Source organism: Leptonychotes weddellii, chromosome 10 (genome assembly GCF_054177405.1).
Source record: "Leptonychotes weddellii isolate Sample4059 chromosome 10, ASM5417740v2, whole genome shotgun sequence".
NCBI lineage: Eukaryota > Metazoa > Chordata > Mammalia > Carnivora > Phocidae > Leptonychotes > Leptonychotes weddellii.
In genome coordinates, this window is record NC_138378.1 from 85,456 (window position 1) to 105,276 (window position 19,821).

General features: G+C 51.4%; 1 protein-coding gene across 1 annotated transcript in view; it reads right to left on the minus strand.

The window, feature by feature from the left end:
* MYT1 (myelin transcription factor 1) overlaps positions 1-16,558 on the minus strand; it is a 65,962-nt gene extending 49,404 nt beyond the window's left edge. The window contains exon 1 of the mRNA XM_081832249.1: positions 16,415-16,558. The gene's annotated coding sequence lies outside the window, so the exon portion shown is untranslated. The remainder of the gene's footprint in view (positions 1-16,414) is intronic.
* Between the last annotated feature and the right edge of the window lie 3,263 nt (positions 16,559-19,821).

Sequence of the window (19,821 nt, forward strand, 5' to 3'; positions counted from 1 at the left end):
AATAAATAAATAAATAAATAAATAAATGGAAAAACAATTAAAAAATTAAAAAATAAATAATAAATAGAAGCCCAGTGAAGTGCAGCTGTGCCTCTTGCTGCTGGGAAACCCCCACGGGGACCTCTTTGTCCCGCCCTGGGAAGTGCGTGTGGCCAGGCCCCACCACAGGCAAGACCCCTCCTGTCTGGATGTACTGAGCAACTAGCAGCCCAGCTTGCGCAGAGGCAGCCGCCACATGCCAGACAACCATAGAGTTCCCAGGCCAGAAGAAGGCCCTGCACAGAGACATGGGGGCCCCATCAAGATGCCGCTTCTAGAAGTCATGCTATCAGCCAACACTCAGAGGGGGCAGAGAGGCAGAGGGTAAGGCAGATCTGGTTCCTGGCCCCACACCTGACCTGCAAGTCACCTTCTTCATCCACACATAAAGTGGGAGGAAAGAACCACTTGGGGATTTAGAGCACGTGCAGAAAGTGACCTGCCCGTGCCTGGTGCAGTGAAGGCATGAGAATATCACTTCCTCTATCATCAGGAGGTGCGAGTGGAGAGCACATTTTCCTCAAGACAGCTTCTTTTCTTGGATTCTTATGTCTCCGATGAGTTCTTCTGAAGCCCTGCTCGTAGACACAACAGCAAACAAGCCGCTCAGGACCAGGTGGCAAGGACGATAACACCTGCGCACCCCGCCTGCTCCATACTGCCCAGCGTCTGTCCCCACAGAGGCCCCAAACTCACTTTTACAGAACTCTAGCGGACAGAGAAGCTCCAAAAGCAACCAGGGCCTGCTAGCAGATATGTGTGGGTCCTCGGGGAGGGGACTCTCCTGAGAGATCAGTTGGCATCTCCCTCCACTGGGTCGGAGCCATGCCCCAGGCTAAAGCCAGGTCTGTCTACCAATGACACCCACCCACCCACCCCACCTCAGAACACTGCAGACCTGCAACCAGCCCAGCCAGACCCCTGAAAAGGCAGCATGAAGCCCTCCTTCCCGTACCTGGGGAGACCCCCAGGCGGCCATCTGGAAACCCATGGGCCCACAGGTGGCATCCATCTCTCCTTCCAGACACGGGTGTTTTGTGCCCACTCCCAGCCCCACAAACTCTTGGAGGGCCCCACACAGAATGATATGTCCTCCTAGTGGGTTCCTAGACAACTGTCCCTCTAGCCCTGCCTCAGCACTGACAGCCTAACACCTCCCTCAGTTCAAAACCTCCCCCACCCTCCCCAAAATAAGAACAAAGGACAAGAAGCTTGAGCAAGGGGTCAGGCGGTGATTGCAAAAAGTCAAAATGTTTTCAGAGTCTTCACTAGGTCTTTTGTCTCTGGTGACCATGGGCTGCCTCTGGAGCCAGAGGCTGTTATCACCTGCCCCTCACCCAGCATGCAAAAGGGGAATGGTCTTCACACAGAGAGAGCCCACATCTGGGCTCTCCCATGCTCCCCCCGCACCAATGCACACTTATCAGAAGTTCTCACCACTTAGTAAGAAATGTCAGCCCCTCAGCCCCAGCCCTTCTCTGTCTCTGCTCTGTCCCCAACACAGGGAGGGAGGTCTTGCATGCCAGCTGAGCCAACCTCTCCATCTGAGCTCTATACCCCTCCTTCCCACTACTGATTAAATGGTACCTAGTGTATCAACCATATTCTTCTCGAATATTTGATCACTCCCTCTAAACTGAACCCTTCCTGGGGCTTTTCAACTCTTCAGCAAGCTTGAGGCATCCATGTCTAAAGAACACAAACCATCTGGACTCCACACCACAGCCCTGCTACCACTCCATCTCCACCCCCTGCGTAACCATGTTTCTTAAGGAGCTCAAATTTGCTAACTTTATTCCTCACTCCCCACTCCAACTGGCCTCCGCCTACAGCCCTCCACCAAAACAGTGGGTGGAAGATCATCACTAATGTCTCCGCCACATCCCCATTGTGCACCACTACGCATTGACTCCCTCCTTGGCTGCTGGGTGTTCCCCTACTTCCCCCTGCACCCCGAGCCTCTCCTCTCCTCCATCACCGTGCAGGCTCCTTCTACTCCCCTCACTCTCCCCACTGCCATCCCACAGACTCCTCTTCCAACTCCATCCCTGCTTATAACATCAGCCTCTCACAGGACTCCAGCTTTTCCTTCCCCAAGCTCAGCCATCAGCTCCTCGCGCATGAACCCTGGGGAGTGTCCCAGGTCCCAAATCCTGCCATTGTCATTTGCTGCATCTCTCCAGAATCTGACCACCTCTGACCTCTCCAGCTGTTGTTTTGTTTTCAGAGATTGACACACTGATTCTAAAATTCATATAGCAATTCAAGGAACATAGGATAACCAAAACAGTGAAGTTGGACCCCTCTCACACCATACACAAAAATTAACACACAATGAATCACAGATCTAAATGTAAAAGTTAAAAATCTTACATAACATTGGAGTAAATCTTCCAGACTTTGGGTTAGGTAGTGGTTTCTTACATGTGACACCAAAAGCATAAGCAATAAAAGAAAAAATGGGTAAATTGGATTTCATCAAAGTTTAAAACTTTTGCATGCCAAACAACATCATCAATAAGGTGAAACTACAACCCATAGACTGCGAGAAGATATTTGTAAATCATATATCTAATTAATTTGCAAATACATAATAAACTCCTAAAACTTCATAAGATAATAACCCACTTTAAAATGGGCAAAATACTTGAATAAACATTTCTCCAAAGACAACATGTAAATGGCCAAAATGCACATAAAAAGATGCTCAACATCTAGTCATTAGGGACATGCTAATCAAAACCACAATGAGATACCACTTCACACCCACTGAAATGGCTATAATTAAAAAAAAAAAAACAGACAACAACAAGTGCTGGAGAGAATATGGAGAAACTGAAATCCTCATACATTGCCAATGGGAACACAAAACGGCACAACTACTTTGGAAAATAGTCTGACGGTTCTTCAAAATATTAAACAGAATTACCATATGACCACTCCTAGATACAGGCCCAAGAGAAATGAAAACATACGTCCACTCAAAGTCTTGTACACAACTACTTATCGAAGCTTTATTCGAACTAGTCCAAAAACGGAAAAAGCCCAAAAGTGCGTATCCAATGCTGAATAGATGATACAAAACGCCACTGGCTAGTGTTTGGCAACAAAAAAGCGTTAAAGTGCTCATACATGGTACAATGTGATGAACCTCAAAGTCAGACACAAGGACCACATATTGTACAATTCCATATTTATGGAATGGTATTTGCAAAATTCCCAGAAATGGGAAATCCACAGAGACTGAAAGTAGGTTAGGAGATTCGCTGCCAGGAGGGCCGGGGCGGCAAGTGGAGAGCCACGGTTAATGGCCACAAGTTTTCATTCTGGGGTAACGAAAATGTTCTGAAATTAGATGTGGTGACAGATTCACAGCTATCAATACGCTAAGACTACTGAACTGTGTACTTCTAATGGGTGAATTATACGACGTGTAAATTATATTTCAATAACGCTGTCTGTGGCACACACAAAGGAGCCTCAGTGTGAGTCTCCAGACCCACTGGAGCTCTCACTTGCCAGGGCTCACCAACCGGGCTTCGATGGCCAACTCGAGAAGGGGAGAGGCCTGCATAGGTCAGACGCCTTCTGCAGGGTCCCCCTCAGCCCAGAGGAGTGAACCACGAAGATGGCAAGGGAGAGCAGGTGCTTCGGCAAACACCAGTTCACGGAGAAAACCGGAGCTCGGGGTGAGTGAGGGCTGCCCCCCACATCAGGGGCCATGCACAGAGGATTCCGTGTGTTCCGGGTAGCTCTAGGAGGACCATCAGGTAATGCTCAGATCAGAAAATAATTTACTGACAAGAGCTGCCTTACAAGTTGAATTACCTCCCACTGTGGTGTGCGAGGCCCCAGCCCGGAGGCCAGTGATGGCTCAGTGAAGAGACTTTTACACAGGGCAGGAAGTCTGAGTGGGTTGCCTTTGGTTCTCCCAGCCTGGGTTCTGTGAGCCTGTGTCTTGGCCTGGCCTGGACTACCCTGGAGGCCGTGGAGGGCACCCCCCAGCCGCTTGGTGAGCACGACCAGAGTTTCTGCGCTGCCCGATCAGCATAGATACGGCACAAATACACCCTGCCGTCAGGACGTAGAGACAGCTTTATGGCTCGGCTGATCTCTCGCCAACCACAGGGCCCCCCGTCCTGGAGAGGGCAGGCCTCCTCAGCTTCCCTGGGCCCTTATGCAGAGCGAAACTCTGAAAGTGTATATTCCTCCCCTATCGATCCCACATCACCTCAAAGCCATGAATTGAATATATCCACTGAAAAGCTGGGCCCTGGAACTGAGTACCAACAAATCTTGCCATTTAAAAGGAAAAACATTTTTTTCTGCTTTTCATCTCAGTCTTCATCCATCCCCTCAGCTCCCAGGCCTTCTCGCCTCCTGCTCAGACTTAAGGCAAAGCCCAGAAAGTCAAGAAGAAAAGAGAATAAAAATGTAAAAATAGGGCGCCTGGGTGGCTCAGTTGGTTAAGCGACTGCCTTCGGCTCAGGTCATGATCCTGGAGTCCCGGGATTGAGTCCCGCATCGGGCTCCCTGCTCGGCAGGGAGTCTGCTTCTCCCCCTGACCCTCCCCACTCTCATGCTCTCTCTATCTCATTCTCTCTCTCAAATAAATAAATAAAATCTTAAAAAAAAAATGTAAAAATAATTTAAGGCCCACACAAAACCAACCACATGTCACAGTAGACACTCGGGGGGACCACAGCCCAGAATTCCACCCTCTAGACCCAGAGAATCTCTGAACCCAAAACCCTGAGGTCCAGACGGTACCTCCGGAGGCAGGAAGACAAAGCCCTCAGAGGGCACAGGGGGCCATGTCACGTGGCTCCCAGGGACTGCAGAAGGCAGTCTAGCACCTCTCCAAGTTCAAAGTAAGATCCCCATCCCAGATGCCTGTTCCCAAGACCTTCCCTACATCTGTGGGCCGAACCTTGGGGTTGGGGGGGGGCCTCTAGGAGCCTGTGCCAAACGGACATGTCCATGTCTTAGGAAGCTCCCTCCTCCACAGGGTGGACAGAAGAGCAGGAGCTAGGGGGCACCTGGGTGGCTCAGTCGTTAGGCGTCTGCCTTCGGCTCAGGTCATGATCCCAGGGTCCTGGGTTAGAGCCCCGCATCGGGCTCCTGGTTCAGCAGGGAGCCTGCTTCTCCCTCTCCCCAACCTCCCTGCTCGTGCTGTCAACTAAATAAATAAAATCTTCAAAAATAATAATAAATTATTTCTTGGGGCGCCTGGGTGGCTCAGTCGTTAAGCGTCTGCCTTCGGCTCAGGTCGTGATCCCAGGGTCCTGGGATCGAGCCCCGCATCGGGCTCCCTGCTCAGCGGGAAGCCTGCTTCTCCCTCTCCCCCTCCCCCTGCTTGTGTTCCCTCTCTCGCTGTCTCTCTGTCAAAAAATAAATAAAATCTTTAAATAAATAAATAAATAAATAAAAATAAAAATAAAAATAAAAATAAAAAAAAAAGAGCAGGAGCTAGGACAGAGCCCAGAACAGCCAGACAGAGCAGACACGGCCTGGCCTAGCCAGTGGTGGGAGCTGGAGACTGATATGGGAGTTGTTTGGGAAGGCTCCACACCGCTGTGTCTGTCTTTCCCAATTTAGAAATAAAGTGTAAAACCCACATGAAGAATCCAGTACAAGACCTGGTAGGTAGAGGGCGCCTGGGTGGCTCAGTCATTAAGCATCTGCCTTCTGCTCACTTCATGATCCCTGGAGTCCTGGGATCAAGCCCCGAATCCGGCTTCCTGCTCAGCGGGGAGCCTGCTTCTCTCTCCCTCTCCCACTCCTCCTGCTTGTGTTCCCTCTCTAGCTGTCTCCTTCTGTCAAATAAATAAATAAAATCTTAAAAAAAAAAAAAAAAAGACCTGGTCGGTAGAGTTGAAGATGTATGCTAGAAAAGTTAATAAGGAGACAGGAATAAGGAGGGAAACGAGGTGAGACCTAACACCTGACTCCATAGTTCCAGAAAAGGAGAACCCCAAAAAATGGGAAGGAAAAGTATGAATTAACTAATAAAAAATAATTTCCCAGAACTAAAGGAAATTATATTTTTAGATTAAAAGACCCATTGAGTACCCAGCAGCTAACGAAACAAAGATCCGCTCCAACCAAGCTGAGCACAGTAAAATTCTAAAGATCCAAGAGGATCCTAGAAGCTTCCACAGGGGAGAGGTCACAAGCGAAAGATATCATCGGAAAGGCATCAGGTTTCTCAACAAGGAAGCGAGAACTCCAAAACTACAAGGTTGAAAATCAACCTGTGTGCTGTCTATGCCCAGACAAAATATCAGGCAAGGGAAATAGTAGAATAAAAATACTTCAGGAGACACATAGTCACCAAAGCATACCACCCACTGGGCACTAAGGAAGCCAGGGGGAGAGGGGGAGAGGGGCAGGGATGATTATCTACAAGAAAAACAAAAACTTGTATGAGAAATAATCCTGGCGCATACTACTTGGCCCAAAGATGAAAATAAATGAACAAAGACACTGTTCGACATAAGAAGGTTGCTCGGAGGGAAAATAGCAGAAGAATCCAGTCCCGAAGCTATCCATCACATCTGGTCTGTCCTGGAGCACACCCCACAGACCCACAGTCCTGGGCAAACTGGGCCCGTGAGTCCCCCTAGTGTCAGATCCCAAGCAGGAGGAGAAGGCATCCCCCGGAAGGCCTGGCCTGAGGTGGAGTGCGGGGCCGTCCCATGAAGGGTGGGGGTGAGGAGGGAAATAGGATTGATTAAGTAAGTATATATTTTAAGGATGATGGAAACCAGGTTTCTCGCTGTTGGGGGAAGAAGTTACACATAGAGAAAGGCAGAACCTAAAATATACCCTGTGGGGGAATTAGTATTGGAGGTATCTGTGTGGACTTGCGGTTTCTGGTATCTAGAGAAAATGGAAAAATAAAAACAGACACAGGAGGGGCGCCTGAGTGGCTCAGTCGTTAAGCGGCTGCCTTCAGCTCAGGTCATGGTCCCAGGGTCCTGGGATCAAGCCCCACATCGGGCTCCCTGCTCACCAGGAAGCCTGCTTCTCCCTCTCCCACTCCCCCTGCTTATGTTCCCTCTCTCCTGTGTCTCTCTCTATCAAATAAATAAAAAATCTTTAAAAAAACAAAAAACAGACACAGGTGCAAGGATGCATGTGTGTAACTGTGTGAGTGTGTGTGTGTGCGCACACGTGTCCACCCAGAGGCTGGGGGCCCACCCAGCACCAGGTCCTCCCATGGAAAAGTGCTGTGGGGTGGACTCTAGGCTCTGGCCAGGAAGGCACCACCGGAGCCTGGGGTGAGCAAGGATGCATTCGAAAGTGTTAGGGATGCATCGGGACGTACAGCCAGTTTGGGTGGCCTCATGGGCCCACAGCAACAAGCATCGAAATAACAATTATAACCCACTGGATAAAATAAATCATGAGTCAATACAGGTATCAATAAAAATAAGTAAATTGGTAGCTTGATGGGGGAATGAGGTATTTCCATGGCTTCAAAGTACCTTCCCAAATACTTAATTAATTGCAAAGGGAACAAGACTGTCATTGCAGCGAGAAATGTTGGAAAAGAACCATCTAACCCAGTGATCAAAGTAATGGCGCCAATGCAGGGAGAAGGGCCTGACTCCTGGGTGTCCCCACATAAGCCAAGTCCCGTCACGGGGAACAGCCAACAAACCCAAACTGAGGGGCGTTCTACAAAAAAAACTGACAAGCATTCTTCCAAAAGGTGAATGCCGTGATGAAGACCAAACACATAGTGTGATTCTGAGCCCATCCTTTGAGACAGCTGGAGGAGTCTGAACACTGTCTGAGGACCAGATGTCCACACAGGTGACCGTGATTCTGGAGGAGAAGCCCTTCTTTGTTGGAAACACCCGAACAAGTGTTCTGGGCGATGGGCATAGACTTGGCAAACATACTCTCAAGTGGCTCAGGAAAAATGGTGTTTGTCTTATATTTGAAATGTGTCCATGAACTTGAGCTTGTTTTAAAATATATTTTAAAAATAACGGGGTGTGGGGTGTGATCTCAGTAACAGGTGGTCAGTGGAGGCCTCTGTGAGGAGGGGTTGAAGCCAGAACCCAGGAGGGGGAACCTCAGGTCCCTCCAGCTGCATGTCTCCACCTCCCACTGTCCCGAGCACTGCTCCTGGAAGCCTACAAGGGTTAAAATGTTTCTGGGCCAAAAGGGCTCCAACTCCCTCCAACTCCAACAGAAAAACGGAGAGAACAGGAGTCTAGCCCGAAGGAAATGGGTGCAGCTACCGTGTCCACAAAGGCACTGGGATGAGGGGTTCCCTCCCACTTCCCTTCCCTCCCTCACACCCCGGCCTGGGGTCCCCTTGGAGAGCCCAGGGACAGTGGGGCAGGGTGGGCCCTCAGGAGACTCTAACAACCCTGAAAATCCAAAAAGAAGTGGCACCTAGGCCCTGAACATTTCAGGGAGGGGCTGCAGGGAAGGTGGGGCACCCTTAAGACCCCTCATTTCCGCCCCCAGCAGCTCCCAGGCCTGAGCAACCTCTCCTTGGCCCCCACCTCTCCGGGGCGAGACACACGGGCCTGGGGGCCCTTCTCAGCTCCGTGCACAACTGCAGTGGGGTTTCTGTCCTGCGTTTTGGGAGTCTTGAAGCAGTGTCAGCACCCCACCCACTGGACCACCTTCTGGCAGGAAACACAATCAGGGCCCAGGGGAAAACGAGGGCAAGTTTTCCTCTCTTTCTTTCCTCTTTTTTTTTTTTTTTTTTTAAGCTGGAATTCAGAGAGAAGTAAAATGGAGACTTGCTGAGTGGAGCAAAGCAGACCTGCTTTTGCTGAGTTTAGGTGAAAATGAGAGAAGGGGGAGGTGGGGGCAGGGGAGTCGGCAATTCTATAGCTTTGCACATTTCTCTCATTATTTTGCTTCTAAATCAGCCTCACTGGTACTTTCTCTATTCTATAAAAGCCAAATCCAAGCCATGTCCCTTAATCTCTCCAACAGCAGCTCACTGCTGAGAAAATAATACAGATGTAACTTTCAGCTTCATACACTTTCTCTTCCATTTATATGCAAATAGTGACCTTTCACCCAGGCTGTCTCAAAGAAGTGTTTCCTTAAAAATGCAAATAGCGTGTTGCGGGCAGTGACTGGGGCTGAGTCTTTCTTATATTATTATTATTATTTCTTTTAACCTTACCAACGCTGCAAAAACAACAGCTACACTGCTCGGCAGTAAGAATGACTTTCCAAATCACAGGACAGCTCTCGGGGCGGCCTGTCAGTGAGCCTACCAGGAGGGGAGGGAGGGTGCTCAGCCCCAGGGTGCCCAGTGTCCCAGGAGAGGCACAATGGGTGGTGGCCGGAGCCAGGAATGAAGGCAGCAGGATGAAAGAAACCACTCTGCTCACCTCCCTGCTCCACGAGGGTGCTCACAGGATTTCATCAAGAACCTTCCCACCCCAAGTGGGGTTCACTAGTGACCCCAATCCCCACCTCCATCCAGGCTGGCAAGACAGGCAACAAATTTGGAGCCCAGAGGCTAGGCACACACGCTCTGCCCCCAGATGAGGAGCCAGGCGGCTTCCAGGAGCCCCGTGTGTTTCCCCCTCCCCGCACCAGGAGGACGGGCCAACAGGAAAAACAGAAAAACGGAGAGAACAGGAGTCTAGCCCGAAGGAAATGGGTGCAGCTACCGTGTCCACAAAGGCACTGGGATGAGGGGTCCCCTCCCACTTCCCTTGATCCACCCAATGACCAAGCCAGGCTGCAGGCCAGAAGAGGTGCTGGGGAAGGGGTCCCCTTAATTACCTGCACCCACTCACAGCTCCCAGGCCCCCACAATTCCCCCCACAGGACCCAACCACCCATCATGTGTCCGTCCCGCTGCTCTGCAAGATCTGGAGCCTGGGCCACGCCAAGGGCTCAGGAAAGGAGGGTGTGGATAGCGAGGCTGACCCGTGGGCCTGCCTCACTGAGCCAAATTCACAGACACCTTTCAGACCAGGTACATCTAGAGTGGCCTGCCTCAGTCCTGGGGTGCACGAGGAGGTCCACAGAGGGAAACAATGCAATGGGAAAGAGCAAGGACGGTTCTGGCCTTATCCAACAGGCTGGGAACCAAGAGGGCTAGTTTCTGGGCACCTTCCTTGTAGGTCTCCAGGGTCTTCCGGGTACACACTGGCCTCCCAGGATCAGGAGGGGCCTTCTCTGGAATTCTGCTCCTGTGCTGCTCGTCCCTGAGTCCCAGAAACCCCTTCCTTAGTCAGAACAGGGAGTAGAGAAAGGGCCACCTCCATCTTCCTGGAAACCACATTTTATTTAGGCTCCTGAAGGTAACCCAACTAGAATGGGCTCTCTTGTACAAACAGAATAAAATTAATCTGCTCAGCACTCCCTTTAGGGTCTATCCGTATCCTTACTCATGTCCAGCCCAGTGAGGAGAAGGCTCTCAAGCACCCAACCTGGGAATCCAGACAGGAAACCAGGGAGAGCACCATCCAGCCAGGCACAGGTAGCCCTGGGGGTGGGGGAGATGGTTTTGACAACAGTGCTCTTTTCCTTCCCCACCCCCACCCCCACCCCTACCCCCCACCCCCGTCCCTCTGCAGGAAATGGAAGCATTCCTGTTTAGGGGGAGAAGGGTGAGCCCTAGGCAGTTGATGGGAGGCAGCTGCTCCCCAGGGAGTTTAATTGTAGCCCCAGCTCCAGGGCTCAGAGTCGCCCCCAATTTTCAGGTGGGGGAGGGGGGACCCACCTGTCATCCTCCTAGTGCTGCCCAGCAACAGCCCACCCTCCTGCCTCTTAGGCTCAGAAATACTGGAGTGTTGCACGTGCTGATTTCCCAGTCTGGATGGACAGTGCCCAGCACACCAAGAACCAGCACTCAACAGAATTTGGAGAAAACCTAAACACTTCACACAGACCACAGGTGACTGGCCTCCAAGGGACTTGGGGCAGGAAGGGGGCCCTCACTGGGAGGGCACAGAGCAGAACAGGGCTGGGAAGAACCAACCCCCTATGCTCACACACATGCTCGTGAGAGTGCTCTCCAGGAACACATCCTGATCCCAAGAACGGACTCTAGAGCACATTCGGGTCTTCCAGATGCCGGAGGTGCGGCCTGCATGAAGGGGACTCCACACCAGCAGCACGGGAACTTAGGAGCTGAACACGGGATTTGCAGCCAGGCAAGCAAAGCCAGGGCCCAGTCGTCGACAGCTGACCCCTTGTGACATGCTCCAGCAGTCTTCCAGGGGACACAAAGCTTCGCCAAATGCAGTTCCAATAACAAATCCACCTCTCTTCTCCCTCTGGGCTGATGCGCTGAGCGCTTAGACCCCTGACTTCAGTACTTCAGGGCCTCTGTGAGCTTTTCCGGTAGCCCCAGTGGCCTTCCTAGGAAGCATCAGAATTGCTGGATGAGAGAAGGCATCAGGCACACAGCCCTTCACAGATGGTGGAAACTGCTGGTTTGTGTGTGTTGTGGGGAGGAGAACCCTCCCCGTTAGCCTGCTTCAGTGCTCGATGAGGCCTCAAGAAGCACCTGAGGCTGGAGTTGGGGCCTGGGCTACATGGACATAAAATAGATCACACAAGAACCTAAACCATCTCACCAGAACAAAGTCAGACCATTAAAAAGTACTAACAAGGGGAGCCTGGGTGCCTCAGTTGGTTAAGCGTCAGCCTTCGGCTCAGGTCATGATCCCAGGGTCCTGGGATCGAGCCCCATGTCAGGCTCCCTGCTCAGAAAGGGGAGTCTGGTTCTCCCTCTCTTTCTGTCTCTCAAATAAATAAATAAAATCTTTGAAAATAAAAAAGTACTGACAAGAGGCACTCCTTAGTTTGGAAAACCAGAGTTTTCCATGTGCAAAACAACAATTAACGAACCAATTAACTGTTCAGTTAGCAGTCCCATGACTGAGCGGGTCGCTTTGAAGCACCAAGTCTGGAGAACCCTAGGACAGTCACTGCCCCAGGAAACCCCAGACCGAGAGGACCCCCGTCCCCAAGCTCCTTATTTATGTCCCAGGCGATGCTCTGGGTCTACGAAAACCCTCTTGGAGAACAGGCTTCCCTTCCCATTGGGAACCACTCTGGCACACGGAGCTTGACTGCTGAAGCCGTCTTCCTGTCAGGATTCAACAGTCATGTGGGTGTAGAGACTGAAGTGCTTTGGAATCAGGGATGCCCCTCGGGGCCTTCAGAGCTGCGGGTCTGGTGTGCTGTGACCCAGGGCCTTACATCCAAGGTGTTTGCTGCTGTCAGTGTGAGGTCTTCTAAAGCAGGCACCAGGGGCCCAATGGGGCTCTAAGCTCCTGCCCAGCAGAGAGAGCCTGAGACCCTCTCCCTCCCAGGCAGAGGTGGAGCAGCCCTGGAGCTCCGGGGACCCAAAATGGGAAAAAAGGAGAGGACCCAGATGGCTTCTGCCGGCACCCTCAGACTGATGTCGAACGTGATCAAGGTGTGAAGCCAGGCGTGAGGGTGAGGTGGGAGCCTGGCAGGCTAATCTGTCAGCAACTCAGACCATATGGCACGTCCTCTTCTCCTCCCAACATCTAGGTCACACATACGTTCGCACCTTGCCCGCCACCCTGAGCAACGCAGGAAGACCCTGCCAGCAGGTCCTTCAAGGGCCTGTCCCTCGTGCACCCTCCGTGCAACCCCGCTCCCAGGCCACAGCCCCTTCCAGAGCCCAGGGCTCATCTGAAGGCAGCCACAGGCCTGGGACACTTGTCCCTGCTTGCCGACCTCCAACCGTTGGACTAACCCCCACAGGGGCAGGGGTACTCAGTCAGGCTGAGGCAGATTGGAGCCATCCTCTGAGTTAGTTTCATCCCATTTGATTGAAATAACACTGCATTTTTTTAAGTGCAAATTTTGAAGTGGAAGAGGGACGAAACGATGGGCAAAGACACGTGCCTTTGCTCCCAACTGCATGAGCCCGCAGGGAAAGGTGTGAAAGTAGGACAAGGCCAGCCTCAGCAACACGGAAGATAGAAAGGACACCAACTGCAAGTATTAACCTCTCCTCTGTGAAGCTTGATACAAGCCTGAGAGCAAAAGCATCTTACGTCTCCCTTGTTTCGTTTTGAAGGTTTTCTTAAGTGACACGTGGGAAAGACAGAAAGTATGCTGAGAATATCGAGACATTCCGCCCCGGAGCCTCCAGCAAGCGCTCTGGGCTGGGCAGAAGGCGGCCCCTGGTCGGGGGCTCCCAAGGAGGACAGGCCCTGGGGTCTTCAGGGAGTACAAAGCCCGCCTGGGAGGCAGGACCTGCGGCAGCTGTGCCAAGCCCTTCTTGGAAACACAGACTAATCTCCAAATGTTGCTGGCTCCCAAAGACCATTTTCCTGTAAACTCACACCACAAAATTCCCGTTAAAATTACATCGGTAGACAACCAAATTCTGGTTTATTAATGAGTGAGTTCACAAGGGAAGAGCAGAGAAGGCGGCTCTAGAAGCTGGGGGGAGTGGAGGGAGGGGCTCCCACCCAGGCACCCCTCTGAAACCAACAAAAATGAGATCTGGGGTGGGTCCCCCAGGGCCAGGACAGGATCTGGGTTTATCTTTCCCACATGCCTGAGTAACGTGCAAGTCTGACTGGCTGCCCAGTGCCCTGCCTGCCCCAGGATCAGGTGACTACTGACAGTCCCCGCCTGGCTGGCAGACTCACCTCGGCCCTGCCGGCCAGGCCAGCTTCCTGCCTCTTGGTCCACTCCAGGCCCAGTGCTGACCAAGGTGTTCTGGTCACTCCTGGTCCCACCTTCCCCAGGCAGGCAGGGGTTGAGCAGCCCCAGGCCTTGCTCACTCTTCACCCAGCAGACACACCTCTTTCAAGGAGTCCATCCAGGAGGCGCTCAGCCCCACCAGCCTGCCCACTGCCATCGGGCCGCAGTAGGAGGCCCAGGGGGTACTTCTCTGCTACACTGTCAGTCTGCTGTCTCTGCCCAGTGCTGGTCCATGCAAACCATCGTGCAGGTGTGGACACCACCAGGAGCGTGGTCAGCCCAGCTCTGTGTTACACACACTCTCAACTCCCCAACCAGAATTAGCACAGATTTCCCCCCCAACCCCACATGCTCACACAGAGCCACCCATGTCCTCATGCACCCACTCAGCAACCCCAGGCCAGCGGAGGACAATGGGGCCCAGAGGGGAGGGGCCTGGGCTCTGGGCAGCACCAGGGAGAGTGCCCTCCACAGCCAGGGCCAAGCAGCCGGCCAAACACCAGCCAAAACCTGCACTGCCACAGGCCTGGGCGGCTCTGTGCCCAGCGGCCTCTCCCTGATGCCTCCGGGCACTGACGGGGCTTCCCGGGAAATGCTGCTGTGATGCTGCTGTGACCCACCGCCCCAGCTCCGAGACGGAGCAACTCTGCAGCCCTGAAGTCTCTGCCCGCAGGTTCCCCTCCCTCAGGCACAGAACACTCAGGGTAATGGGCCACAGCTGCCTTTCCCAGAATCTTCCAAGAGCGCCCAGAGCATTGACTCCGCATGCCTGGGACTGCTTCCAGACCTGCGGCCAATGCCTGAGGGTCACACAGGCCCCCTGGGTTACACTTTAGACAAAAGCAGCTCCCCTGCCCTGGTGAGTTCCCAGGCCCACATCTGGGCCCTATGGTCCAAGGAAGTCAGAGCTCAGCTGGTTCCAGGATGGACAGGCCTCCACGTCAATCTCTTCACAGCCCCTGCTGAGCCCTCTAGATCCTTCAACATCCGGTGAGATCAGGGGGTTACCCAGGTGCTGGGGGCCTCAGTCTCTTGCTCCAGAGCACAGAAGGGGTCACGGAACTGCTGCCTCCTCTTTGCAAACAAACTAACCTCTAAACCTGACCAACCTCCTCTGCACAGTGAACTCCGGGGAGACAGGCAGAGTCCTGCCCTGTTGGTGACACCTTCCCCACTAGCACCACAGAACTCCAATCTCTGCTCTCCCACTCTTTTGTTTACCATTAATTAACGGGGCCATATGGAAGGAGGTGATAATCACAGCCAAGGACCAATGGGAAGGGAGCCCTGGTGGCCAGGAGCCTGGGCCTCTCCCCAGCACCCGCCCAGCCCGAGGCAAGGACACCCCGGCACGGGGCTGGAGTGAGGGCACGGCAGGCTCCCTCAGCATCTCAAGGGGCAGGGTCCAAGCCTCTCACCAAGACTGAGGCTCACCTCCTCCAGGTTTGTCCCAACACTCCTCCTGCCTTTTGTTCACTCAGCCACTAGCCCCAGAGATGTCCTCAGCTTTCCCTAATCTCTGGTTGTTGTGGTGGTGGTCGTTGTTGTTGTTGTTTAGACCCCCGGGGCAAAATCCCTCACTTCCCCCTCCCAAAAGGATAATAATAATAATGATAATAATCACTGTCATTAGCACCATCAGAATGACACAGGGGGATTGCCCACTACCAGACACACCTCTCAGAGGTTTTGTTTCAGAAATTACATACCCAACCGGGCCAGGAATGAGGCCCCACTGACCCAAAAGTGGCAGTAAGACCAGAACAGCCCTCCATGATTCAGAGACAGTGAGCAGGACCCTCATGGTGAGAACCCACAGCACCAGAGCCACACGAGGCATATTTATTTCCTGATTCACAAAGAAGGAAGTGAATCCAAAGGACAGAACAAAGTCCCTAGCCCCAGAACACATCATCTCACAGGCAACGGCATTCTGTTGTTCAAAGCTCATACCGTCTTCCTGGCCAACCCCTGATTTCTAGTTTTAAATACACAAATCCAGTTACACTAATATTATAAACAACCACACTGCTGGTCCCCATCGCCACAGGAAAAGCAGCTGAGAAGAGCAGCGGGTATTTAGTTCCGTGCGCCTATCCCACAGACACATGCACCCTAAATGCTGTTCCTTAAGTTTAGAAATACGTGACACGCAAAGACAAAATGCTCACATGACCATCTCTCCTCCGTGTCTTGGATGGGGGGCTCACACGAGGTAGCAACTCTGAGATCCCTGCTCCAGAGAGGTCTTCTGCTTAAGGAGGCAGCATTTTCCCCCACCACATAGCTGCTGGGTCCCACGGCTGCCGATATATCTGTGTTCCTCGTCCAGAAATACACATAAAGTTTCTTGTCTTGGTACACAGTCCCCCCAATGTCTTTCCTGTCAGACGCACTGCATGTCCACTAGACTCTCGGAGAGGCCAAGCGCATGAACAAGCAGGGGAGGGACAGAAGAAGAGAAGGAAAACAGCCACGGGCAGACCCGGTAGGAGAAGAAAGACTCAGTCCAACAGAGCAGCTTTAAAAAGCCATCCCCAGACCTGCTTTTCCTGCAAAGAACGCCTTCATCTTAGAAATTAACTCTGCTCGCGCGCCCTCTCCCTGTCTCGGTCCAAGGGGAAAAGCCAAGCACTTGGATATCTGCCTTTGTCAGCGAAAGAGCGTAACATGGACTTACCTTTCCCCACAGCTATTGTCTGTCCTCCTTCCAAATGACATCACGGAAAGCAATCATGAAATTTACATGGGGGGTGCAGGGTGGACGGGGGAGGAGAGGGGAGGCAGCTGCCTCCCTTACAGCGGTCACATGTGGGGAAGCCTGTGTGCGGGTTTCAATTAAATATCTTCTCCCCTTAGTGTGCGACTCCTAAGCCAGCTAAAGGCGACGTCTCATTTACTTAATGACCGCTCTCATTAGCAGCGGTGGCACGGGCTGGCGGAGAGGCTCCTTTGTAAATACGCTACCCATGAACCCCTGGGGCTCCAATATATCTGTTTACTCTCCGAGGTGAAATAAATTTACAGTATAGCATCAGAAAGATGGATCTGCTGACTTGGAAAGTGAGAGGTGCCCAGGCCGGCAGAGCCCCTGTCTCCTGCTCCAAGCATCAGCCCACAGAAGGTGGCTGTGTTTGCCCACACTGTACCATAATTAATATGCAGCATGATTGGGGTTTTTTTATGCAGAACTCACAGAAGGGCAGAGAGCGTCACAACCGCCATACTCACCCCCCTGTGCTGTCTCCACCAGTGGTTCAGTCCAATAATTCCTAATAGCAGCAACCGGAATGACAGATGCCCTGGGTTAGCACGGCTGCAGCGAAAGTACTTTACAATATTTATTGGTGGTTAGGAATATGACCTACCGTCATAAAGAACGGACTGCAGAATTTATTACTCAGATGAACCAGGAGGGGTGCATACTGGTTCATCTGCATGTTCAAGTATCAGTGACTTCAAAGGATAGGTATATATTTTTAAAAGTTCATAAAAGGTGCCTACGGTCACAGACCTAAAACTAAAGTCATACACACAAAGAAAAGATCAGGAAAAAAGATATTTTTCTTTTATCACACATTCTCTTTTTGGCTTAAATTTTAAAATAATAAAATCCTCTCAATGAGATCTTGGACACAAGTCCTCTATGCCCCAAAACCACTAAGTTAGTTTATCCCGGCCAGAGGGAAACACACAGCTCAAGTTCTCTGCTCTGTCTTTTGAGTCTTTTTAAACTGCATCAATGGAACTGCCCACCTACACCTCAAGCAACCGAATTGTTTTCCACTTTCAGGAATAAATGTAGGAACCTCCTCAGCAAGAGTACCCAGGAGCCAGGGTATTCTTGCTTATTATCCAAACTTCCTTTTCCTCCCGATAGATCAGGCAAACGAGTGTCCGTGATCGTCATCAGGTTGTTAGAAACTGTGCCGTGAGACAGGACACAGGCTGGGTTTTGGACGCCCGTGACAAGCGGCTGTCTAAGACCATCACAGGAGCAGGCCAGCCCCGCGAAGTTCAGGGCAGAGATTTCAACACAGTAAATATCATTTCCTGCTATGTTATCCAGGAGCACAAGCCCCCCAACTTAATCAGCACTAAATGGCTCAGGCCACCAGAAGCATGAATTAGGCTTAGAATATTTAGCTTCCTCTAAGAAAACATGTTTTGAAAATCAGCTGAAACTCTCCACAAGCAATTATTTTTAACATGCAGTGCTACAGCCTACATTCCATGCAAACCAACGAGCTTCGTCCTAAAGGCAAGTATGTTCAGTTCTTGCACACACACACATTCTTCTCAACAAACAAAACGCACAATGTGCACAGGGCAATCTTTTAGATTGAGTAAGAGGAAATAAACGCAAGCGTTCACTGGTCAAACTGAGGATGAAATATTAATTAGCCAAATGAGAACAGTTTGAGGCTCCTACAATGACTGCCTACCATTGTTTTTATTCTTTTGTGAGCTCATATCCATTCGCATAGAAGAACATATTCAGTTGAGAGCTCTCCTGAAAAGCCATTTTCTGTCTCCTCCGGACACGCTGTGAGTGCTGGGATATTTTACATCCCAAACCTTTGGCATTCAGAAATTCTATTAAACTCTTATCGGCAGGCTGCAGGCTGAGGCAGCCCTGCACGCCATTGTTCCACCAGGAAGATAGAATCAAAGGGAGGGCCGGTGCTGAATCAGCCGTATTCCCAACAATACCCAGTGTTTCATGAAAGTATTTAATTCAGATATGTGACAGTCAAACTTAGGGGACAACATCCAACAGAAGCGACAACAGGGAGAGATCAGTATGTGGACAACACACAGCGCTGGTGCGCACAATTAGTTTTCCAGGTAACATAAATCATATTTGTGCAAACCTCTGCCTCTCAGCATTGCACACCTCCCCCATGGAGCAAGCACAGCGTCCTGAGGAGTGTAGCTCCGGTGGTCGGGATCGGGCTCCACCTGAGGCTGCTCGGGTGAGCATTTCTGAATGCGCTTGGAAATTTCAAATCGGTGCCTATTCCAAGAACCTGGAGAGAAGCCCCGGGAATTCCCACTGGGAGGTTACAGTTGAATGAGCCGTTTCAGAAGATGGGTTTTGATGAGTAAAGGTCCAAAATCTTTAGCCGACTCTATCTAGGGAACAAAGAGGGGTTATAGGCAAGGAGCAGGGAAGGGACTGTGCTGACAACTTGCTGGGGTCTGGCTTCTCCATCCAGCCTGAGCAGAGGGTGCGACGCGCCGGAGGTCTGATCAGCACTTTGGACAGCGCTCCCTCCCCCGGAGCTGGGCCCTTTGTTCTCCACACACTGACGTCTTGTCAGGACTCTGGGCTGGGAGAAGCGATTTTAAACCCAGGCTCCCAGCCCTGCCGGCAAGTGACAACAGCAAGGTGTAACCGAAAACTTTCTGATACAAGGTGAAAAGCTGTCAGGATTTTTTTAGTCATAAAATATTTTCTTTTCCGGAACTAAGAATGGAGTACATTGTTCCTTTAAGCTTTATTTCATAAAAATCTGTGGGCAAGTTGCATGTGACTTTTAAGTTTGGGAGATGCACAGGGGAACAGCCTCTGACTAGAGGTCCCCCGAACCCTGCAGAGGGAGAAAAGGGGGAGATTTGCAAAACCAAACTTGTGGCTGCGGCACTTGCTAAGGAATTGCTCTGTGGGAAATGGGAGAAGCAGGCTTCATGATTGCCTCGCTGGTAAGATCATTTCAAATAAAATGTAATTACTTGTGCAAATCTGCACACAGACATTCCAAGTGTCAGTTCATTTGCTTCATAAAAACTCTTTCAAGTAATTTTGGTCTAAACTTTTTGCATCTGTAATTGGCACCTTCTCCGGTGACCAGCTGGGGGTGAGAGTTTTCTTGTTTCCTTCTGAAAGCTTCCCTGCAGATGGGCGCCCGCCTTAAAGCTGCAGACGACAATTAGGGTCGTTGTGTGTGGAGCCGAGATGGTCAGCATTAATATTGTATAGGGACAGCTGAGTGCGAGGGGGCCGCTGCCCCAGGCAGGCTCTGGCAGATGGAGCAAACAAAACCGAGAGCCCCTCTTACCAACACCCTGGGCTGACTCTGTGTG